General features: G+C 48.6%; 1 long non-coding RNA gene across 5 annotated transcripts; it reads left to right on the plus strand.

Moving 5' to 3' along the window:
• The first annotated feature begins 9,076 nt into the window (after positions 1-9,076).
• LOC126988112 (uncharacterized) lies at positions 9,077-10,661 on the plus strand. Of its 5 annotated transcripts, none has more exons than XR_007741460.1 (2): positions 9,077-9,187; positions 9,593-10,661. It is a non-coding gene; the product is annotated as an uncharacterized LOC126988112 (long non-coding RNA). The 5 variants fall into 5 exon arrangements; XR_007741462.1 differs by lacking the exon at positions 9,077-9,187 and adding an exon at positions 9,191-9,320; XR_007741459.1 differs by lacking the exon at positions 9,077-9,187 and adding an exon at positions 9,253-9,388.
• Positions 10,662-25,076: the final 14,415 nt, after the last annotated feature.

Consider the following 25,076-nt stretch of genomic DNA (forward strand, 5'->3'; position numbering starts at 1 on the left):
TCCCCACGCACGCTCGGGTGGTGCCTAGCGACCCCCCGTCTCCGCCCCGTATGCTCACGTACGTAAATACGCATTACGGGACATTTACGTAGTACGTACGTAAGCGGTTGTCGACTACCAATTTCTGTTCGTGCGTGGGCGCTTGTGGCTTATACGTGAATGTGTGACCGAGGCATAAAGCTTAAAGCGCGCATCTCTCGCCACAGAGAAGGCAGCGAGCGACGATGAGTGATCAGACATATTCTCAAGCATTTCGGGACTTACACACACAGTTACATTTGTTAAAAGTTTGGTATAGGTTAAGTCTGTATTTCCAGGGGTTGTTTTATGAGCCTAGTGATAGTCTGACAAGGCCTCTGCACAATGAACGTGAAAACACACTCATCAGAACCCTACTCATCTCTTTTGTGGCCATTGAAAAAAAATGTTGTGTCGAAAGCGCCTGAGAATACGGACCTCAACTAATCAAGGAACTTAATTATACCGTGTCGGCGCAGAGCAATGTTTGAGAAGCTGTGTAACATCCATCTCACTGAACACACTCTTTGCATCATCATCATCATCATCTCTCTCTCTCTCTCTCTCTCTCTCTCTCTCTCTCCCTCCCCACTGAAGTTACCTGGTCTCTTGTTTCAGTCCTTTCACTCCCAGCTGTCCTCATTTCCATCCGCTATTGTCCATGGATACTTTTTTTCCTGCATGCCGAGGGGGCTGCCAGAATGTGTGTTAGCTATGCCCCTCCCACCTCATTACCACGTCTCTCATAATAGTCCTTCCTTTTGTGTTAGTCTAATGCTTGGGTATACAGGTTCATATCCATTTGACATATACTTTCCTCCACAAGTTGACTGGCTAAAGGGCACCACCAAAACATGTAGAAAACTATGCCCCTCCCACCTCATTACCACGTCCTTCATTTGTGGTCCTTCATATTGTGTTAGTCTAATGTTCGGGTATACAAGTTCATATCCATCTGACATTCACCTTCTCCGTAAGTTGACTGGCTACAGGGTGCCAACACAGTGTCTAGTAATCATGCACTCTTCACCTAATTGCCACGTCTTTCATTGGTAATCCTTCCTATTGTGTTATTCTACTCTTTGGCGTTACAGGTTCACATCCATTTGGCATTCTTCTCTCTGCGCTGACCGGCTGAAGGGCAAACATACGCATTCCCAGCCTTCAGTTTTTAGTCTATTTCTATTCCTTCCTTCCGTGCTCTGTTGATGTTTGCCAGTGTACGTTCATAGCTTCATATCCACTTGACATAGTCTCCTGCATTCGTTGACTGTCTAACGGTTAAGCTAAACACACACATTCCTGTCCTTCAACGTAACTCCACCTCGGGTCATTCTATCCACCATGCTGCCCTTCCCTTCCCTCCCTATACTTCCCCCTTACTCCCTTTTCCCTTCTCCCTTCATTTGCCTCAGCCTCCTCTGTGCGCTGACTAACTAAAGAAAGGTTAAGTTAAACACGCATTCCTTTCCGTCATGTTTATACTCCTATATTCTTTCCTTTTGTGCGCTACTGATGGTCGTTCATACAAGCTCACACCCATTTGGCACACACATATATACTTTCCTTCGTAAGTTGGCAGGTTAACTATTTTAACGATAAATATAGATGAATCTCGTTATTGGGGACCAGAAGACAGATTTTGGGTCGGAAGTCGGTAAATAAAAGGCTGAGTACAACAATCTGGCAACGTTGGTGCCTCAAAGCATAGGCCTGGCCGCATGTATACAGTTATCCACTGAGGGGAGAGAGAGGGAGGGCAGTGGAAGAAATGGAGGAAGAAAAATATGTAAAAGCACAAAAGTAAGAGATTATCTATTAATTATCTATTTTAAAGGTCCCTCGCACCACCCATCTAATAACTAAGTCTTTCATGTACACTCCCTTGTTTTCTGCTTTATTCTGCCTTCTGTGTGGCGGCGTACGTTCATATCCATTTGACATTCTCCTTCTCTGTACGGTGACTGTCTAAAGGTTAAGCTAAACACACACATCAGCATTCCTGTCCTTCAACGTGACTCCTCCTCGGGTCATTCTATCCAACACGCTGCCCCCATTCACCGCTCCTGCCTCACCACCACCACCACCTCCACCCACGGCTCCTCATCCTCGACCTTTCCTCCCTCACGCCAGCCCTACATCCCCGTCCCCTTCCCGCCCAGACTCACACCCACACCCTCAATCATCCAATTGTCTCAGATCCGCGAGGCTTGTTCTATCAACACGCGAGTCACACACACACACACACACACACACACACACACACACAGCAACTGGTAGAGCGCTGCGCTGCCAGGCTTCACGATCTGACAGGGCGGCGGTTCGAGCCCGCTTAGGCCGGATTCTTTCAGTTGACAAGAAGAGGTTACTGTCCCCCCTTGAGCAAGGGGAATGGGGTGTGCGGTGTGTGAGGTTCTGGCAGTACCCAGAGATCGACTAAAGCCCCGTTCACACTGTGCCGACTCTGGGCCACGACTACCCACGACTCTAGGGTACACGAGGTCTTGGGTGTTGATGTGAAAGGGTCGGGCATATCTTGAAAGAGGTTTTGAGACTGTTGCCGAATGCTGCGCCGACATCGTGACGGGAGTCTGGAGTCGTGAGGGTTACACGACATACTGGCAACTAGTTGGCCGAATGTCCCAGACAGTCGGCAAGACACCAACAAAACCTCGCCCCCTTCTCGGAGCGTGGGAACCAACTTGTCAAATGGAAAAGTCGCTTGGTTGTCAAGGCCAAGAGTCGGCACAGTGTGAACGGGGCTTAAATGAGCACTTGCTCTGTCGGGAGGGTACCTGCTGGCGACTACGAGTCCAACTCGCGATCAGGCCGTGGTGAATCACACACACACACACACACACACACACACATTTGACAAGACTTTCTTAGGAGTTTTGGGGATTTCCAGGAGTAGTTTTATGACCCTGGTGGTAGTGTGACCCTTCTTCTGTATCCTGAACGTGAAAAACACCCATAAAAACCCGATTCATCTCTTTTTAGGCCTTTGGAAATAGTTGATGTGAGCGGCGGAAGCGTCTGAGCATACCGACCACACACTCCTCCCCCTCCGTCTCTCTCCTCCCTCTCTCAGTAATTTTATCAGCCTTTCTTTTCTTCCTCCTCCTCCTTAAGGGAGAGAGATGCCCCCCCTTCTTTACATGCCCCTTCCCCCCTCTCTCTCTCTCTCTCTCTCTCTCTCTCTCTCTCTCTCTCTCTCTCTCTCTCTCTCTCTCTCTCTCTCTCTCTCTCTCTCTCTCTCTCTCTCTCCTCTCTCTCCCATTCCTTCTTCCTTCAAACCTTCCTTTCCTTCTCCTTCCTTCTCCTTGCCTCTACCTACCCTTCTCCTACTATCTTCATCGTCCATTCCCATAACATTCTACTAAAACCTTCCTTTCCTTCTCCTTTCCTTCCTTCTCTCTTTCCTTCCTTCTCTTCCATCCTTCCTACCCTGTCCCTTCTCCCTTTCACCCTTTCCATCCCTTCCTTCCTTCCTTCCCTTCCCTTCCCTAATTTTGTCAGCCATTTCTCATCCTCCTACAGTCCTTGCGTTCCCTTCCTTTCTCAACAAGCGTGTCATCGTGCCCATATCCGCGCTCTCTGATTCCATCCCCTCACTCGTTGAAATGCAGATCACCTTTTTTAGTCGTGGTGTAACAAGTCTTTCGCCCACTTCCTAGTCCGCTGTTTTCATTCTCTCTCCCCTCTGTTCAGCCCCTCGAGGGAACACGCGGCCTGCAAGTGTGTTCTCCCTTCCCCTAATTCCCCTTCCCCTCTTCTTCTTCTTTGTCCCCTTTCCTTCTACTTCTTCCTTCGTCCCATCCCTTCTTTTCCCTCCTTCCCTGCATGTCTCTTCCCCTTACTCCTTCACCTCCCTTCTTTCCCCGTTCCTTCCTTTCTCTCCTTCCCATCTCTTCTTTTTCCTCCTTACCTGTCTCTTCCTTTCTTTCCCTCCTTCTTTCCCCTCCTCCTTCCTTTCTCTCCTTCCTCTCCTTTCTTTCTCCTTCCAATCCCTTATTTTCCCCCCTTTTCTGTCTCTCCCTCTTCCTTTCTCCTCCCTTCCCCCGTTCCTTCCTTTCTCTCCTTTCCATCCCTTCTTTTCCCTCCTTCCCTACATGTTTCTTCCCCTTCCTCCTTTCCCCTCCCTTCTTCCCCCGTTCCTTCCTTTCTCTCCTTCCCATCCCTTATTTTCCCCCCCTCTCTGTCTCTCCCTCTTCCTTTTCCCTCCCTTCTTCCCCCATTTCTTCATTTATCTCTTTCCCCTCCCTCCTTTCTCTGTCTCTTCCCCTCCCTCCTTTCCCCTTCCTTGACGTGCCTCTCCTTCCTTTCCCTCCTTTCTCTCCCCTGCTCCCTTTCTCCCCGTTCATTCCTCTTTCTCCTTTTCCTCCTTTCTTACCGCTCCTTCCCCGTCCCTTCCTCTCCCTCTTTCCTTCCCCTTACCCTCCCCTCTAATCTTCCTTTCAAGTCCCTTTCTCTCCCTCCTTCCTTTCTTTTACCATCCCTCCTCCTCCTTGCCTTCCCTTCCCTTCTAACCTTCCTTTCCTGACCTTCATGCCCTCCGTTGTGTTCTCCTTCCCATTGCAAGAGTGATCCTTTCCCCTCTCTCCCTCCTTCCTCCCTCCCTTCTTAATTTCCCTTCCCCTTCTCCCTCTTTCCTTCCCTTCATGTCTCTCTTAGCTTGTCCTCCGCCCCGTTTCCCTCCTCGTTGCAGGTGTTCGTGCGTGCGCCGGAGATCAACAGCTTCAGCGTGTTAGCATTGTGGTGAGTCAGGGCGGGAAGGTTCACTGCTCGGCACGAACTAATATTTGTAAACACCTGATCCGCCGTGGGTGTCGGATCAGCCTGGCGACGGTTGCACTGGATTCCTTTACTGACACACTGACGCATTCACTCCCCTCTGCCTGGCCGTGGATTGCTGCGTCATGTGGGTATTGACGTTTGAGGCGTGTATTCTCAGCTGCAACAAACTTCCCAAGGCCACAAAGGAGATTAGTCGGGTTCTCAAGTGTTTGTTTCACGTTCATGGTGCAGAAGCCTTGTCACACTATCACTAAGCCCATAAAACTACCCATGGAAATGCCTACAACCTTTACCAAACGCTTTCGCCTCTCACAGTCAATATTTTCAAAGGCCACAAAGGAGGTTAGTCGGGTTCTCATGGGTGTTATTTTTACGTTCATGGTGCAGAAGCCTCGTCAAACTATCACTAGGCTCATAAAACTCCTCATGGAAATACTAACACAACCAAAACATCTACGAAAGTCTTACCAAATGTGGGTGTGTGAGCGCGGAAATGATTGAGAATATGGAAGCCTTTTCAAACTATCACTAGGCTCATGAAACTACCCATGGAAATACTACTAACACCACAACCTCTACGAAAGTCTTATCAAATGTGGGTGTGAGCCCCGAAATGTTTGAGACTATAAGTGTTAAAGAGAAGAGAAGTATGAGGCGTGGAGGAGTTAGATATATGAGGAGTATGAGGCGTGAAGGTGAGGATAAAGAGGAATATGAGGTTTGAAGGTGTAAAGGTTAGGTTAGGATAGGTTAGTTTAGGTTAGGTTAGTTAGTTAGCTAGTAGCACATTTTGGCGAACTTTTATATCAACCTCTCACCAAAGAAATTAAACGTCCCACACACCCACACACATATCGACGGGTGAAAGTGAAAACAAAGAGCAATATGAGGTTTGAAGGTGTAAGGGTTAGGTTAGGTTAAGTTAGGTTAGGTTAGTTATTTAGCTTGTAGCACATTTTGGCGAACTTTTATATCAACCTCTCACCAAAGAAATTAAACGTCCCACACACCCACACACATATCGGCGGGTGAAAGTGAAAACAAAGAGCAATATGAGGTTTGAAGAAGTGCAAGTGTTATTTTTTCTACAGTAAAGGAAGCAGCTCAAGGGCAAAAGAATGAATAATAATAATGAAAAAAGCCCGCTAAACACTGCCCTTATAATAAATAACAAAAAAGAGTTCAGAAGAGTGGCCAAAAGAGAGGTCAACTTCAGTCAGAGGTCAGTTTCGGTCAGTAAGATAGTTTGTTGGTTAGATACTGGCAAATTTTGACGAACTTTTTTCCTAACCCGCCATCAAAGAACATAAACTACCCCGCAACACACACACACACACACACACACACACACACACACACACACACACACACACACACACACACACACATCCCTTCCCTTTCCTTCCCGTCCCTCCCCCTTTCTTTCCCTCACTCCTTCCCTTTCCTTCCCGTCCCTCCCCCTTTCTTTCCCTCACTCCTTCCCTTTCCTTCCCGTCCCTCCCCCTTTCTTTCCCTCACTCCTTCCCTTTCCTTCCCGTCCCTCCACCTTTCTTTCCCTCACTCCTTACCTTTCCTTCCCGTCCCTCCCCCTTTCTTTCCCTCACTCCTTCCCTTTCCTTCCCTTTCCTTCCCGTCCCTCCCCCTTTCTTTCCCTCCCTCCTTCCATTCCCTTCCCGACCCTCCCCCTTTCTTTCCCTCACTCCTTCCCTTCCCTGCCCTCCTTCCTGTTCCTTCTTTCCATCCTTTCCCTTGAGAACAAAGAAATATGAAGTTGAAAAGTGTGTGGTGTTAGTTTTGGTTAGTTAGTTAGTTTGTTGGTGGCATATTCTGACTAACCGTTTTCTAACTCGCCAGGAAATAGCTTAAACGCCCCCCACGAATACACACGTTGGTGGTCACTGCCCCCCAAAAGACCGTACGCAATTATATGGGTCGGTAAACAGTGACAGACCCAGCACACACACACACACACACACACACACACACACATATGGTTGCCCCTCTCCCCTGCCTTCCCTTCCTCCCCTTCCCCTGCCTCGCCCTGCCCCCCCTCCGCCGCCCTCATGGCATACTTGAGGCTGTTGGTGTGACGCGCCCCGCCCCTCACCAACACGAAAAGGATGTTGTTGGTGGGGCACTGAACTTACTTTCCTTCTTTTCTTTCCCGTTGACTTACTGGTTAGTTTGAAGTCTATTTGTAAAGTCTATCATGCTTACAAATGACTGAAACAATGAAGAACAGCACCGCTTCTTGCACTTGACTTCCATAGTGAATCATTTTGAAGGCCTTGGAACTTTACTTTTCTTTTTCCTTCCTTCCCTCTCCAATTACTTGACTTACTCGTTGGTTTTAGGTCCATTTCAAAGGCCATTCAAGCTTGAAAATGACTACGGAGATGGAAAAAACACAGCCTGAGCTTCTTTAATAAGACTTAATTTGTTAATCATTTGGAAGTCCATGACTAAAACAATGGAAGAAACACAACTTTATACCTCATTTGCATTTACATTTGGAAGGTCTCTTATGTTTGAAAATGACTTAAACCAATGTTATATAATAGTTTATTTTATACGACTTCACTTGTTCATCATTTGGAAGGCTTTTCATGTTTTAAACTTACTAAAACCACGAGCAAACACAATTTCCTCACATCCCCGGTGCAGAAGCTTTGTCAAACTATAACTAGGCTCATAAGACTATACATGGAAATACAAACACAACCTCTGCAAAAGCAATATCAAATGTCTGAGAATGTGGGCCAAAGACGCGTGCCCGACCAAAGCCTTTAGACCCGCCCTCGCCGCCACGCCAGCCCAGTGCGGGACGAACTCACCACTGCCGCTGGGATGACAAGAGCTCGAGGCCGTTCACCTTATTGAGAGAGTAGATTAGGCGCTTCCTTGTTGTCCTTACGGCGACTGAATTCCTAATGGACATGTCTGCGAGGAACTACTGGGAGAATATGTTTGTTTGTGTGTGAGTAAATGTATGTATGTGTATGCATGTGTGTGTGAATGTATGTATGCTTGTATGTATGGGCAGGAGGATGGTGGGAGGAGATGAGAGAGAGAGAGAGAGAGAGAGAGAGAGAGAGAGAGAGAGAGAGAGAGAGAGAGAGAGAGAGAGAGAGAGAGAGAGAGAGAGAGAGAGAGAGAGAGAGAGAGAGAGAGAGAGAGAGAGAGAGAGAGAGAGAATTGAGGTTTCCAAGAGAGAGAGAGAGAGAGAGAGAGAGAGAGAGAGAGAGAGAGAGAGAGAGAGAGAGAGAGAGAGAGAGAGAGAGAGAGAGAGAGAGCGTGAGAGAGAGAGAGAGAGAGAGAGAGAGAGAGAGAGAGAGAGAGAGAGAGAGAGAGAGAGAGAGAGAGAGAGAGAGAGAGAGAGAGAAAATAAATAAATTCATAGATAGAGAAGAGAAAAATAAAGAGACAGACGACTGAAGAGAAGTGTGCCCCGATGCGAATGTTAGGAAACTCACGCGGGCCGTCCTCGTGAGCGTCAGCACTCACTGGTGCTTTCTCTCGGCAGGTGTGTGGGTGCAATGTACACCTGAATGATGTTAATTGGTGAGCAGATTCCTACCAAGCAAAATCAATCCATCAATCAATCAGAGAAGGAAAATATAATAAAAAAGAAAAATTGGAATGAGAAAGAAAAGGGAAACGGATGCTGCGTCGCGAGCCGTCGCGAGGATTCCTTTGGATGCTTGTGCGCGTTTCCCAGGCCCGTCGGTCTTCCATCCCTGAACCGATAAACGCGGTGACCGGCGCCTTCACAGTAATTATGATTAATTTTATAATCCAGTCTGGTAGTTTTAAGAAGCGAGTTCTTGCATTCTCGCCTCGGCGGGGGTGTGGAGCGCCAGCGGGCCCAAGGTCTCCCTGGCGAGCATGGCAGGAATGAAGGGCTCCAGGCAGGGCTCCTCGGCGTCCCTCGGGGCCCCGACGGAGGTGCCGGAGATCTTCCGGCTACAAACCCGGGCAGGTGGAGCTCGTTAGCCGTGGTAGGCAATCTGCCTAGGAGAGCAAACTCTATACAAACCCGGGCAGGTGAGGCTCGTTAGCCGTGGGAGGCAATTCACCTAGGAGAGCAAACTCTATACAAACCCGGGCAGGTGAGGCTCGTTAGCCGTGGAAGGCAATTCACCTAGGAGAGCAAACTCTATACAAACCCGGGCAGGTGAGGCTCGTTAGCCGTGGTAGGCAATTCACCTAGGAGAGCAAACTCTATACAAACCCGGGCAGGTGGAGGTCGTTAGCCGTGGTAGGCAATTCACCTAGGAGAGCAAACTCTATACAAACCCGGGCAGGTGGAGGTCGTTAGCCGTGGGAGGCAATTCACCTAGGAGAGCAAACTCCGAACAATAAACCCGGGCAGGTGGAGCTCGTCAGCCGTGGTAGGCAATTCACCTAGGAGAGCAAACTCTAAACAAACCCGGGCAGGTGAGGCTCGTTAGCCGTGGGAGGCAATTCACCTAGGAGAGCAAACTCCGAACAACAAACCCGGGCAGGTTGGGCTCGTGAGCCGTCATAGGCAATACACCTAGGAGAGCAAACTCCGAACAACAAACCCGGGCAGGTGGAGGTCGTCAGCCGTGGTAGGCAATCTTCCTAGGAGAGCAAACTCCGAACAACAAACCCGGGCAGGTGGAGCTCGTCAGCCGTGGTAGGCAATCTTCCTAGGAGAGCAAACTCCGAACAACAAACCCGGGCAGGTGGAGCTCGTCAGCCGTGGTAGGCAATCTTCCTAGGAGAGCAAACTCCGAACAACAAACCCGGGCAGGTGGAGCTCGTCAGCCGTGGTAGGCAGTCTGCCTAGGAGAGCAAACTCCGAACAATAAACCCGGGCAGGTGGAGCTCGTCAGCCGTGGTAGGCAGTCTGCCTAGGAGAGCAAACTCCGAACAATAAACCCGGGCAGGTGGAGCTCGTCAGCCGTGGTAGGCAGTCTGCCTAGGAGAGCAAACTCTAAACAAACCCGGGCAGGTGGAGGTCGTCAGCCGTGGTAGGCAGTCTGCCTAGGAGAGCAAACTCTAAATAAACCCGGGCTTGTGGTGCTCGTTATACTGTCGTAGACAATCCACGCGATGGGAACACCAAAGAAAAGGAAAATAAAAAAGAACACCAGAAAAATGGAAAATACAGAAACGAAACATCAAGAAAAGAAACAAAAAGATCATCCACCTTTAGGCCCTAACATCGCCAAAATTATGGGTGGGTCTCTTCTGGGGAGAAAGCGGCTCACCCAGACCAAAGAACATCAACAAAAGGATGATATGAATAAATGAACATAAAAAAAACAAAGAAAAACACATCAAGGAAAGAAAAATATAACAAACATCATCCACCTTCCGGCCCTGACTAACATCACCAAAATTATGGGTGGGTCTCTTCTGGGGAGAAAGCGGCTCACCCAGACCAAAGAACATCAACAAGGGATGATATAGAAAAGAACACCCAAAAAATATGGAAAAAGAACAGAAAAAACATCGAAAAAGAAAAGCAACAGAAATAAATGAGCAACATCGAGAAAAGAGAAATACAAAGAAACATCATCCACCTTTCGGCCCCAAACAACATCACCAAAATTATGGGCGGGTCTCTTCTGGGAGGAAAGCGGCTCACCCAGACCAAGGAACATCAACAAAAGGATGATTGGAAAAAAGAACACCAAAAAAGAACATCAAAAAAGAAAACCAACAGCAAGAAAACACAAAGGAAAAAAGAAAGAAAAAGAAAAGAAAAAGAAAACAAATAGAAAAAAGAAAAGAAAGAAAGAAAAGGAAAAAGAAAAAACAAAATAACAAAATAAAATAAAAATAAATAAACAAAATAATATAAACAAATAAATAAATATATACAGAATATAGTAAAATTAACTAACTGACTCTAACTGCTTAACTAACTATCAAACTATCTATTTAACTAACCTACCTAACTATCGGTAATACAGCTGTTTGACTACCCATTAACAAACAAACTAACAAACCATTTAACGATCTAACATGGATAGTGAGGTAAGGTGGGATTAGACTTACAGGAGCTGCCTTGTATAGACTAACCGGCCTCTTGCAGACTCCTTACGTTCTTATGTTCATTTACGTTTAAGAATATGGCCCTTAAACCCCATTCACACCTGTACTAATACCTGACTGGTTGGGTGACTCTTCTACCTCTGCCGGCCTCCCCTCCTGCTATCAGCACACAATCTACGCTCCCCCATAAAACCCACACCTAACCTAACCTAACCTTCCTGTATATCCCCTTCACACCTGTACTAATACCTGGGTGGTTGGGTGGCTCCTTCTATCTCTGCCTGCCTCCCCTCCTGCTACTGTCTCCGCTATAAGCACAAATCTTCCCTCCCCCATAAAACCCACACCTAACCTAACCTAACCTTCCATTATACCCCCATTCACACCTGTACTAATACCTGGCTGGTTGGGTGACTCCTTCTACATCTGCCTGCCTCCTCCTGTTACTGTCTCCGCTATCAGCACACAATCTTCCCTCAACCATAAAACCCACACCTAACCTAACCTAGCCTTCCTAACCTAACCTTACTGTATACCCCTTCATACCTGTGCTAATGCATGACTGGCTCACTTCTCTACATTCAACCACTAGCACCTCCCCCCCCCCCCCCACACACACACGCATAAAACTATCAAACCCTCATTTAAAACAATATATCAAACACTCACAAGAAAAAACACCAGGACGCAACACTGTATAAAGCAAAGATGATGGTGGGAAGAGGGGGGAAGGGGGGGGGGGAGGTCACACGATAACCTACGCATTACCCCGGCGCGCTCCTCCGTCCCCTTGGCCCGTGACCCCGCGCAGGTAACAGCAGACCCCCTCAGCCGGCGACACAGGACCGATTGTGACACCCAGGTTACCTCAGTTTACCTTTCCCAGGCATATCCATTTCACTGACCCACGCGTGAGGAGGAGGAGGAGGAGGAGGAGGAGGATAAAATAGCAAAGGAAAAAGACGACGAGGTAGAGGTCAAGAAAGGGGAGCTAGCGAGAGGGAGGAAAAGGAGGAGGAGGAGGAGGAGGAGGAGAAACCCAACGTGGCGGGTGAGGTAGTGTAGGCTGCGGGGTCAGCTAAGCTCCGCACCATTGTCCCCTATTTTCAAGAGTAAAAAAAACGTCCTTGAATTGGATTTTCAAAGCGTTTCCATGACTGTTGAAGGTTTGTAGAAACGATATATGAAGAGATACTGATGTTTCATAAAGTAGATTATGAGATACTGGCACGGACCTAAAACGAATCTTTACCCCGAAATGTTTAAGTATATGGCCCTTTATGTTCTTACGAGTATAGAGGTTTTGCAGTGACGTCACGAAATAGCGTCGTCTGCACCTTGTGCGTCGTCTGCAAACCCGCTGGTGGTCCCCTCCCCAGCAGAGTGAGCAGACGCACCACGTGTGGCCCCTCCCTAAGTCACTACCCGCGGGCAACTGGCAGGACCTTCAGCATCATTTGTGTTAAGTGATTACGCGAGATCGCTTGAGAATGATGCGAAGCTAAGATACATCGAACAAATCAGTGCTTTTGGAGGAGGAGACTGGTAGACTGGCTGTCTAGCTGGCTGGCTGTCTGGTTGACTGGTGGGTTGACTGGTTGCCTGGTGGGTTAATTGGCTGGCTGATTGGTAAGCTGACTGTCTGTCTAACAGACCTCTATTGCATTCACTAAGTCTTCCCGATCGTTCTTAGGGGCTGAACAAGGAAGCAGAGGCGAGGTGATTTAGTTCGGGTCAAGGTGAGGCTGCATGTTCTTAAGAGGCTTACGTGATGGTGCAGAAAGTCATGGAAGGAAAGTCTTTCAGGTTTAAGATCTAAAGGTTATTCACATCATTCGGTAACTCAGCAAATACTCGTCTGTGTGTGTGTGTGTGTGTGTGTGTGTGTGTGTGTGGAGGCGGGTGAATATGTGTGTATGTGTGTGGGGGAAGAGGGGGTACGTGTGTGTGTGTGTGTGTGTGTGTGTGTGTGTGTGTGTGTGTGTGTGTGTGTGTGTGTGTGTGTGTGTGTGTGTGTGTGTGTGTGTGTGTGTGTGTGTGTGTGTGTGTGTGTGTCTAAGCCATCTATCTATATTTATCTATCTGCACATAACGTCGATATCTGAATCTTTTTATCTATCTTCCCATCAGCCTATTATTCTATGTATTTCTATCAGTCTATGAGATGGAAGAGGCAGGAATTGGTTGTTTTTTGTGGGTGTCACCACTAAAAATTATTATCCAAGCTTATGACGATTAAAAAATGTACAAATTGCAAATATTAACCTCGCCCTGATCCTCTTGTTTCAATCACATACAGAAGAAGATCTAAGTTATTAAGCAATAGAAACTCCACAAGTAAACGCAAGAAAGTGTAAATACCGACCTCTTCCTGATGCTCCAATTTCTAACATGTACAGAGAAGTCTTAGGTCGGCACTGTCAGACCCCTCCACACCTCACATCAACAATTTCCAAAGGCCAAAAAGGAGACAAATCGGGTTCTAATGAGTGTTTTTAGGGTTCTTGGTACAGAGGCAGGGCCAAACTACCGCCAGGGTTATTAAGCTACCCAAGGAAATGCCCAAAACTCCTAGCAAAATCGTGTCAAATATGTGTGCCTGGGCGCCGATACGTTTAAGAGTATGGCCCTAAGTTAGTAAGCAAAACCTTCGCGCGAGTGACGATTCAATAACTCCCTGCTACTCTTCCTTCTCCCTCCGCCTCTTCAGCCCACGTGCCGCGCCGCTAGGGCCTCTGAGCCACGGTTGTTACACGCGTAAGACTCGGCGTGATCAAAGCGGACACCTACTGTTTGATATCTATTCTTTGTTTCTGTCATTACAAGCGAGTCAGTACAGCCGCCGGCATCACAGTGAGCACGGCGGGATATTATTCATCCGGGGGCTGAATTCCGCGAACTTTAATGGATTACACACACACACACACACACACACACACACACACACACACTGTAACACATCACGCCACACGTTTCATAACTAAGCGAATCCAGTCAAAGCAAACTTAATTAAAACTTCCTTTGTGAAGAGTGGAACAGACGCGCCCTCGCCCCGGTGAAAAAACGTGGGCGGAGTTGTTACCCCGCGCGACAATTACCCGCGGCATAACAGTCTGGAGACAAATGATTCGCCTGGACGTGGGGCGCGGGAGGCAGGGAAGGGAAGGAGGGGAAGGAATACCTACAGGAAAGGAATACATAGGAATAGGAGGCGGAGAGATATGACAGTAGGCTGGGATTTGTCTGTACGAGGGGCGACAGAAGGCAGGGAAGGGAAGGAGGGGAAGGAATAGCTAGGGATAGGAAGCGGAGAGATAGGACAGAAGGCTGGGATTTGGCTGTACGAGGAGCGACAGAAGGCAGGGAAGGGAAGGAGGGGAAGGAATAGCTAGGGATAGGAAGCTGAGAGATAGGACAGCAGGCTGGGATTTGTCTGTACAAGGGGCGACGGGAGGCAGGGAAGGGAAGGAATAGAGCCAGAACAAGCGAGGGGTAGGAAGGATAGAAGGAGGCAGGGGGAGAGGACAGTGGGTTAGGAGGACTGGCGGAAGGTTGGCCGGCAGGGAAGGGAAGGGCTAGAGCCAGGCAGGACAAGCGAGGGGCAGGAAGGCTAGGGATAGGAAGCGGAGAGATAGGACAGTAGGCTGGGATTTGGCTGTACGAGGGGCGGCGTGAAGCAGGGAAGGGAAGGAATAGAGCGAGTTAGGGCAAGCGAGGGATAGAAAGGCTAGGGATAGGAAGCGGATACAGGTCAGTAGGATGGACAGGCTGGTGGACCTTAGTTGATGATTCGGCTGCACGAGGAGTGGCGGGGGGCAGGAAAAGAGGGAAGGCAAGAGCACCAGGACAAGCAAGGGCAGGAAAGTTAGGGGAAGGCAGCGGGGATAGGACAGTAGGCAGAGGGGACCGGCGAGCCTCAGCTGTTAACCCACTCGCTCGCTAACTGAGGCAGCCCGACCCTGCTTGCCCGGGACTGCACGCCCGACACAATACGCTCCGCCACAGATCCTCGGCTAATGGGTCTTCGGCAATATCCAGCCCTATATGAGCCTACCACGACTGCTGCCCACAACGGTCCACTGTCACATGCAGAGGAAGAGGACCGTATATAAAGTAACCGTGTATAAACTACGACTACTACGACTACAACGACTGCATTCCACAACGGTTCAGTGACATATAAAGAAAGGAGGAGGAGTAATTTGCTACGCAAAAAGTACGCTCCCTGCCATAAAAATAGACAAACAGGATGCAGAGAATTACGACTCCGTCTATGTGGAAATAACTGCGAATAATAAGAAACTAACACTTGCGACCGTATACAGGCCTCCAAAACAACAGGCAGCCCTGTACGAAGAGCTTCACTCTTTAAACAAAGTAAAGAAGCAATAATAATTGGGGACTTTAATTGCCCTAACATTGACTGGGGACAATTGACTGGAGATCAAGAGGGTAACAGGCTTATAGAAATGGTGGAGGATTCGTTCATCACTCAAGTTGTAACTCAACCAACAAGAGAAAACAATCTGCTGGATCTGGTATTAGTAAGCGACCCCGACCTCATTCGCGACTGTGAAGTTGGTGAAAAAATTTACGGTTGCGATCACCACTTAATCCGTTTCAATGTCAACATAAGTCACAAACTCGTAGCATAACATAACAGCACTCATCAGCACCAACAGCCACAGCACAACCACCTACACCAACAACAACAACAAAGCCAACACCACCACAATTCCCTCCACCAGAACAACCAGCAACACTACCACCAACAACAACAACAGCAATCGAACCCACAAAACACCAGTCCACCCACACCCACTACAAGCCAACACCATCACCAATACCAACACCAACAACAGCAATCGAACCTACTTAACACCAGCATACCCACACCATCTACAAGCCAAACCCACCACACACACCACCTTCACGAGACCCAAACCCACGCGTCTTCTTCCCCTGCGGCACTCCACCACCCACACCTTCACCCAACGGCCCAAGACATGGCAGCCCTGGTGGAGGAGAAAGCCCGCCTTGAAGCCCAACTGAGGGAGCTGAGGGACAGGCGGCGGTGCGAGGTGTGTCTGGACAAGGATCAAGGCGCAATCTTCATGCCCTGCGCACACCTGGTCACCTGCCCGTCCTGTGCCGTCACCCTTTCCACCTGCCCCGTGTGTAGGACCCGCGTGCAGTACATGGTGCCCGTGATCCAGAACTGATGGCAGGCGCAGATGGAGGGAGGAAGAATACAGAAAAGACAATAAATGGAAGAATGATCGAAGTTGGAAGTTTTTTGTGCCGTACATTATCTGGTGCATGTGATTTTGGGCTGATGGGAGAACAAAGTAGAGAAAATGAAGGTGGAACAGATAGAGAGAAGGCAGGATGATTGAAGTACAGAACGGTTACTCGCACTGAAACACGGAGCAAAGGGAAGAGTGAAAGAAGAAGACTGAGGAAGAAAATGAGACTGGAGAAAATATTGAAGTATTTATTGAAACCCATGGCCGTGCTGGAATGAAGGGCGTGGAGAGGAAACTCAGCAGAGTAAGGAAGAATGTAGGCTGTGATGAAAGTAGAAAAAAAATACAAATCAATTTTTTTTAAATCACATTATAAGGAAATAGTGATGCAAAGGCCCGCGACTGTCAGGCAATGTTTAAAAAGGACAGTGTTACGCAATGGTCAAAAAGAAGGTGCAGTCTTTGAGGATGCAAGAAACTGATTAATTCAACTTACGCTTAGAATTATTATATTCATATCTCATCCACTTGTACAGAATTGACCGTCTACTATTATTTACTCTCATCAATTTCTAAATAATAATGTTCTTAAGAATCTCATCTGAGAAACAAATAAAGCATTTGACTTATGATAACCATGTAATGGTGCTATAACAATTTTGTTCTAATTTATTGTTATTAATTTATAATACAAAAACAAATCAACCAAATGAATAAAGTATTTCTTGTGAAGATATTCCGTGTTTCAATATTCACGTCATCGGATAACAAATTAACATTAGCGGAGAAATGAAAAACACAAAGGGAAAAAAAATGTTCTTATACAAAAGCAGCGATGAAAAACATAGCTGTGTTACTGGAGAGAGAGAGAGAGAGAGAGAGAGAGTGAGTCTGTGAAGAATAATGGAGTAATGGATTAGAGAAAATGTGAGAAATAGTAAATGTGAGAAATCGACCCTTCAGCCACCCCGGTGACAAGTGATGATAGGCATGCGAGCCACGGTCACCTCGGGATGTGCTGCTCAACGTGATGGTGATGCTGGGAGGCCGCCAGGAGAAGGAAGGTGCGAGAGCACGCCCCCCCACCCCAGTATTGGGTTAAGAAAACCCGGAGGGCGTCGGACGCCTGAGGACGTCCACCCCTCCCGTGGGTGTGGGCGAGGGCGTGGCTCCCGGCGGCTCCCGTGCCTGTACTGCGTCACCGCCAGGCGCTGTGATGTTACGTCCAGAACGTGTAGAGGAACATGAGGCAGTACCCGACCATGTTCACCACTGCCAGATGATCCAGGATGGCGCGCCCCCAGAGCTCCCCGCTTCCTAGGGACTCCTGCTCTTGAGGACTCGGCACTGGCTCCCACAGGTCCTCTGCTGGCGCTGCCTCACGGTCCTGGGCGCTGGGCGGCTGGACCTCCATGTAAGATTCGGGCTCTGGACCGGCTTCGTAGAATTCCAGAGACGGGAACTCCCCCAAGTTCGTCTCCGGTGCTGCCGAGTCGTGCGCTACGAAAGGCTCGGCTCAGGATCGTCGTGTGGTGCCAGAGTTGATGACTCCCCCAAGTCACCATCTGGCACATCTGAGTCCTGAGCGTTGGCCGACGGATCCTTGCAGTACATGTGCACTCTTGGCACTGTAAATATCCTGTCGCAGTCAGGAAGGCGTATACGAACTGGCTTCAGCTCTGGCACAAAGGCTGGGACACTGGCCGATGGCAGCAGAGCGTCAGCCTTCGCCCTTGCTTCCATGTCGCAGGTTGGTGTCCGCCAAGCAGGACACCACAGCTCAACGGGAGTCATGTCCTTGTCCTGATGGCCTCGGATGCCACAGACTCCTCTGCTGGGTGATCCAGCAGGTGGTCATCCGCGCCCAGGGCCAGACTGGCCGTGGCTGGGTCCTGGCTCTGAGGAGGCAGGCCATGCTGCTGCTGCCTCTCAACAAGCTGGTGGTCGCCAGGGCTGGCCGGCGCGCCACAGCCACCCTCCCAGTGGCTGAGACGCTCGGCGTCCCCTGCCGCCGTCCTCTCCCGCGTTACCGTCACTGCCGCACAGCCTCCCGCTGCACGACAAGACGGTGTAGGCGGCCCCGCGATCCGCCGCCGCGCCCTCGCCGCCTGCCAGCGAGAAGAGAAGGGCTGCGTCCTCCCCACAGCCCCTCCTCTCCCAGGGCCAGCAGACGAGCGAGGGGCACGGAAGCCGCGAACACAGGCGCCCGCGGAGGATGCACTTGACCTTGACGTCAGTGCTGGCGTCCAACCGGCCCAGCTTGGCGAAGGGCAGCTTCTGCAGCTCCTTCGACCTGCACACCTGCCGTCCTTGGCAGGACACCCAGTGCTGGCGGGGGAAGGTATACCTCGCCAGCCGGAGCTTGCCCCTCCCCCAGCAGCGCGTCGTGCTGCAGGACATGCTGAGGGCGTCCACGAGGGGGAGCCCGGCTGGCACCGTCACCTCCGCCTGCACCTTCTGCGTGGAAGACTTGTGACACATCGCGACGTAACGGACTTTGCAAGGAATAAAAATAATGTGCGAGGCGAGGCGAGTGATGAGGAGTGTCTTGTGAGCTGGATGCTGCGGGGCTTCCTTCCCAAGGCCGCTCCCAATCTTGACTCTTCTCTTCCTCATCGCGACATTCCCTCCCCGTTATCCCTTCCCTGACTACCTTTTCCTCCAGCTACCCTCCCCCGCCCCTCCCTCGCCATCCACCTCCCGTGCGTGGAGGAAACGGAATGTTCATGCCTTACGCCGTCCCGCGCCATTTTACTTGCATGACGACTTTCTGAAATAGGCTCAGTAGTCGTAGTAGTAGTAGTAGTGGTAGTAGTAGTAATGGTAGTATATTCCAACCATGATATAGCTAACATATGAGAAGGAAAAATAGGTGTTGGGACTGTGTGGCAGAGCAGAGAGGAGGAAACCACCGCCCAAACGGACTATTTGAAATGGTAGGACTATAGTAGTAGCAGTAGTAGGGATAATGATAATGAGAATAATGAGAATATTAAATAATAACAACATAGACAGACATGAACGATACTCACTTACATGCAGATTTCGTCCCTCCAATCCTCCTCCTCCTCCTCCTCCTCCTCCTCATCATCATCATCATCATCATCATCATCATCATCATCATCACCATCATCATCATCATCATCACCATCATCATCACCATCATCATCACCATCATCATCATCATCATCATCATCACCAGCGACGAGCAACCAAACAAATTCCAGCGCTCCGAGACTTGCCATATGACGAGCGTTTAAAGCGTTTATATATGTTTTCCCTAAAAAAGCGAAGGATAAGAGGGGACTTAATTGAAGTGTTCAAAATCCTTAATGGATTCGACAACATTAAACCAGATAGTCTATTTCAGAGAAACACCAACACAATAACACGCAGCAACGGTATGAAGTTAAAGGGAAACCGATGTAACACATTGGTCTCTTCTGGGGAGAAGTAGTAGAAGTAGAAGTAGTAGTAGTAGTAGTAGTAATGGTAGTATATTCCAACCATGATACAGCTAACATATGAGAAGGAAAAATAGGTGGCAGAGCAGAGAACATCAACTAAAGGATGATATGAATAAATGAAATCAAAAAACATAAAGAAAAACACTTCAAGGAAAGAAAAATATAACAAACATCATCCACCTTTCGGCCCTGACTAACATCACCAAAATTATGGGCGGGTCTCTTCTGGGAGGAAAGCGGCTCATCCAGACCAAAGAACATCAACAAAAGGATGATAGGAAAAAAGAACACCAAAAAAGAACATCAAAAAAGAAAACCAACAGCAAGAAAACACAAAGGAAAAAAGAAAGAAAAAGAAACGAAAAAGAAAACAAATAGAAAAAAGAAAAGAAAAGAAAGAAAAGGAAAAAGAAAAACAAAATAACAAAATAAAATAAAATAAATAAACAAAATAATATAAATAAATAAATAAATAAATTCAGAATACAGTAAAATTAACTAACTGACTAACTGCTTAACTAACTATCAAACTATCTATTTAACTAACCTACCTAACTATCGGTAATACAGCTGTTTGACTACCCATTAACAAACAAACTAACAAACCATTTAACGATCTAACATGGATAGTGAGGTAAGGTGGGATTAGACTTACAGGAGCTGCCTTGTAGAGACTAACCGGCCTCTTGCAGACTCCTTACGTTCTTATGTTCTTTTACGTTTAAGAATATGGCCCTTAAACCCCATTCACACCTGTACTAATACCTGACTGGTTGGGTGACTCTTCTACCTCTGCCGGCCTCCCCTCCTGCTATCAGCACACAATCTACGCTCCCCCATAAAACCCACACCTAACCTAACCTAACCTTCCTGTATATCCCCTTCACACCTGTACTAATACCTGGGTGGTTGGGTGACTCCTTCTACCTCTGCCTGCCTCCCCTCCTGTTACTGTCTCCGCTATAAGCACAAATCTTCCCTCCCCCATAAAACCCACACCTAACCTAACCTAACCTTCCTGTATATCCCCTTCACACCTGTGCTAATACCTGGCTGGTTGGGTGACTCCTTCTACCTCTGCCTGCCTCCTCCTGTTACTGTCTCCGCTATCAGCACACAATCTTCCCTCAACCATAAAACCCACACCTAACCTAACCTAGCCTTCCTAACCTAACCTTACTGTATACCCCTTCATACCTGTGCTAATACATGACTGGCTCACTTCTCTACATTCAACCACTAACACCTACCCCACACACACACGCATAAAACTATCAAACCCTCATTTAAAACAATATGTCAAACACTCACAAGAAAAAACACCAGGACGCAACACTGTATAAAGCAAAGATGATGGTGGGAAGAGGGGGGAAGGGGGGGGGGTGAGGTCACACGATAACCTACGCATTACCCCGGCGCGCTCCTCCGTCCCCTTGGCCCGTGACCCCGCGCAGGTAACAGCAGACCCCCTCAGCCGGCGACACAGGACCGATTGTGACACCCAGGTTACCTCAGTTTACCTTTCCCAGGCATACCCATTTCACTGACCCACGCGTGAGGAGGAGGAGGAGGAGGAGGAGGAGGATAAAATAGCAAAGGAAAAAGACGACGAGGTAGAGGTCAAGAAAGGGGACCTAGCGAGAGGGAGGAGGAGGAGGAGGAGGAGGAGAAACCCAACGTGGCGGGTGAGGTAGTGTAGGCTGCGGGGTCAGCTAAGCTCCGCACCATTGTCCCCTATTTTCAAGAGTAAAAAAAACGTCCTTGAATTGGATTTTCAAAGCGTTTCCATGACTGTTGAAGGTTTGTAGAAAAGATATATGAAGAGATACTGATGTTTCATAAAGTAGATTATGAGATACTGGCACGGACCTAAAACGAATCTTTACCCCGAAATGTTTAAGTATATGGCCCTTTATGTTCTTACGAGTATAGAGGTTTTGCAGTGACGTCACGAAATAGCGTCGTCTGCACCTTGTGCGTCGTCTGCAAACCCGCTGGTGGTCCCCTCCCCAGCAGAGTGAGCAGACGCACCACGTGTGGCCCCTCCCTAAGTCACTACCCGCGGGCAACTGGCAGGACCTTCAGCATCATTTGTGTTAAGTGATTACGCGAGATCGCTTGAGAATGATGCGAAGCTAAGATACATCGAACAAATCAGTGCTTTTGGAGGAGGAGACTGGTAGACTGGCTGTCTAGCTGGCTGGCTGTCTGGTTGACTGGTGGGTTGACTGGTTGCCTGGTGGGTTAATTGGCTGGCTGATTGGTAAGCTGACTGTCTGTCTAACAGACCTCTATTGCATTCACTAAGTCTTCCCGATCGTTCTTAGGGGCTGAACAAGGAAGCAGAGGCGAGGTGATTTAGTTCGGGTCAAGGTGAGGCTGCATGTTCTTAAGAGGCTTACGTGATGGTGCAGAAAGTCATGGAAGGAAAGTCTTTCAGGTTTAAGATCTAAAGGTTATTCACATCATTCGGTAACTCAGCAAATACTCGTCTGTCTGTGTGTGTGTGTGTGTGTGTGTGTGTGTGTGTGTGTGTGTGTGTGTGTGTGTGGAGGCGGGTGAATATGTGTGTATGTGTGTGGGGGAAGAGGGGGTACGTGTGTGTGTGTGTGTGTGTGTGTGTGTGTGTGTGTGTGTGTGTGTGTGTGTGTGTGTGTGTGTGTGTGTGTGTGTGTGTGTGTGTGTGTGTGTGTGTGTGTGTGTGTGTGTGTCTAAGCCATCTATCTATATTTATCTATCTGCACATAACGTCGATATCTGAATCTTTTTATCTATCTTCCCATCAGCCTATTATTCTATGTATTTCTATCAGTCTATGAGATGGAAGAGGCAGGAATTGGTTGTTTTTTGTGGGTGTCACCACTAAAAATTATTATCCAAGCTTATGACGATTAAAAAATGTACAAATTGCAAATATTAACCTCGCCCTGATCCTCTTGTTTCAATCACATACAGAAGAAGATCTAAGTTATTGAGCAATAGAAACTCCACAAGTAAACGCAAGAAAGTGTAAATACCGACCTCTTCCTGATGCTCCAATTTCTAACATGTACAGAGAAGTCTTAGGTCGGCACTGTCAGACCCCTCCACACCTCACATCAACAATTTCCAAAGGCCAAAAAGGAGACAAATCGGGTTCTAATGAGTGTTTTTAGGGTTCTTGGTACAGAGGCAGGGCCAAACTACCGCCAGGGTTATTAAGCTACCCAAGGAAATGCCCAAAACTCCTAGCAAAATCGTGTCAAATATGTGTGCCTGGGCGCCGATACGTTTAAGAGTATGGCCCTAAGTTAGTAAGCAAAACCTTCGCGCGAGTGACGATTCAATAACTCCCTGCTACTCTTCCTTCTCCCTCCGCCTCTTCAGCCCACGTGCCGCGCCGCTAGGGCCTCTGAGCCACGGTTGTTACACGCGTAAGACTCGGCGTGATCAAAGCGGACACCTACTGTTTGATATCTATTCTTTGTTTCTGTCATTACAAGCGAGTCAGTACAGCCGCCGGCATCACAGTGAGCACGGCGGGATATTATTCATCCGGGGGCTGAATTCCGCGAACTTTAATGGATTACACACACACACACACACACACACACACACACACACACACACACTGTAACACATCACGCCACACGTTTCATAACTAAGCGAATCCAGTCAAAGCAAACTTAATTAAAACTTCCTTTGTGAAGAGTGGAACAGACGCGCCCTCGCCCCGGTGAAAAAACGTGGGCGGAGTTGTTACCCCGCGCGACAATTACCCGCGGCATAACAGTCTGGAGACAAATGATTCGCCTGGACGTGGGGCGCGGGAGGCAGGGAAGGGAAGGAGGGGAAGGAATACCTACAGGAAAGGAATACATAGGAATAGGAGGCGGAGAGATATGACAGTAGGCTGGGATTTGTCTGTACGAGGGGCGACAGAAGGCAGGGAAGGGAAGGAGGGGAAGGAATAGCTAGGGATAGGAAGCGGAGAGATAGGACAGAAGGCTGGGATTTGGCTGTACGAGGAGCGACAGAAGGCAGGGAAGGGAAGGAGGGGAAGGAATAGCTAGGGATAGGAAGCTGAGAGATAGGACAGCAGGCTGGGATTTGTCTGTACAAGGGGCGACGGGAGGCAGGGAAGGGAAGGAATAGAGCCAGAACAAGCGAGGGGTAGGAAGGATAGAAGGAGGCAGGGGGAGAGGACAGTGGGTTAGGAGGACTGGCGGAAGGTTGGCCGGCAGGGAAGGGAAGGGCTAGAGCCAGGCAGGACAAGCGAGGGGCAGGAAGGCTAGGGATAGGAAGCGGAGAGATAGGACAGTAGGCTGGGATTTGGCTGTACGAGGGGCGGCGTGAAGCAGGGAAGGGAAGGAATAGAGCGAGTTAGGGCAAGCGAGGGATAGAAAGGCTAGGGATAGGAAGCGGATACAGGTCAGTAGGATGGACAGGCTGGTGGACCTTAGTTGATGATTCGGCTGCACGAGGAGTGGCGGGGGGCAGGAAAAGAGGGAAGGCAAGAGCACCAGGACAAGCAAGGGCAGGAAAGTTAGGGGAAAGCAGCGGGGATAGGACAGTAGGCAGAGGGGACCGGCGAGCCTCAGCTGTTAACCCACTCGCTCGCTAACTGAGGCAGCCCGACCCTGCTTGCCCGGGACTGCACGCCCGACACAATACGCTCCGCCACAGATCCTCGGCTAATGGGTCTTCGGCAATATCCAGCCCTATATGAGCCTACCACGACTGCTGCCCACAACGGTCCACTGTCACATGCAGAGGAAGAGGACCGTATATAAAGTAACCGTGTATAAACTACGACTACTACGACTACAACGACTGCATTCCACAACGGTTCAGTGACATATAAAGAAAGGAGGAGGAGTAATTTGCTACGCAAAAAGTACGCTCCCTGCCATAAAAATAGACAAACAGGATGCAGAGAATTACGACTCCGTCTATGTGGAAATAACTGCGAATAATAAGAAACTAACACTTGCGACCGTATACAGGCCTCCAAAACAACAGGCAGCCGATGACACTGCCCTGTACGAAGAGCTTCACTCTTTAAACAAAGTAAACAAGCAATAATAATTGGGGACTTTAATTGCCCTAACATTGACTGGGGACAATTGACTGGAGATCAAGAGGGTAACAGGCTTATAGAAATGGTGGAGGATTCGTTCATCACTCAAGTTGTAACTCAACCAACAAGAGAAAACAATCTGCTGGATCTGGTATTAGTAAGCGACCCCGACCTCATTCGCGACTGTGAAGTTGGTGAAAAAATTTACGGTTGCGATCACCACTTAATCCGTTTCAATGTCAACATAAGTCACAAACTCGTAGCATAACATAACAGCACTCATCAGCACCAACAGCCACAGCACAACCACCTACACCAACAACAACAACAAAGCCAACACCACCACAATTCCCTCCACCAGAACAACCAGCAACACTACCACCAACAACAACAACAGCAATCGAACCCACAAAACACCAGTCCACCCACACCCACTACAAGCCAACACCATCACCAATACCA

Source organism: Eriocheir sinensis, chromosome 68 (genome assembly GCF_024679095.1).
Source record: "Eriocheir sinensis breed Jianghai 21 chromosome 68, ASM2467909v1, whole genome shotgun sequence".
Taxonomy (NCBI): Eukaryota; Metazoa; Arthropoda; class Malacostraca; order Decapoda; family Varunidae; genus Eriocheir; species Eriocheir sinensis.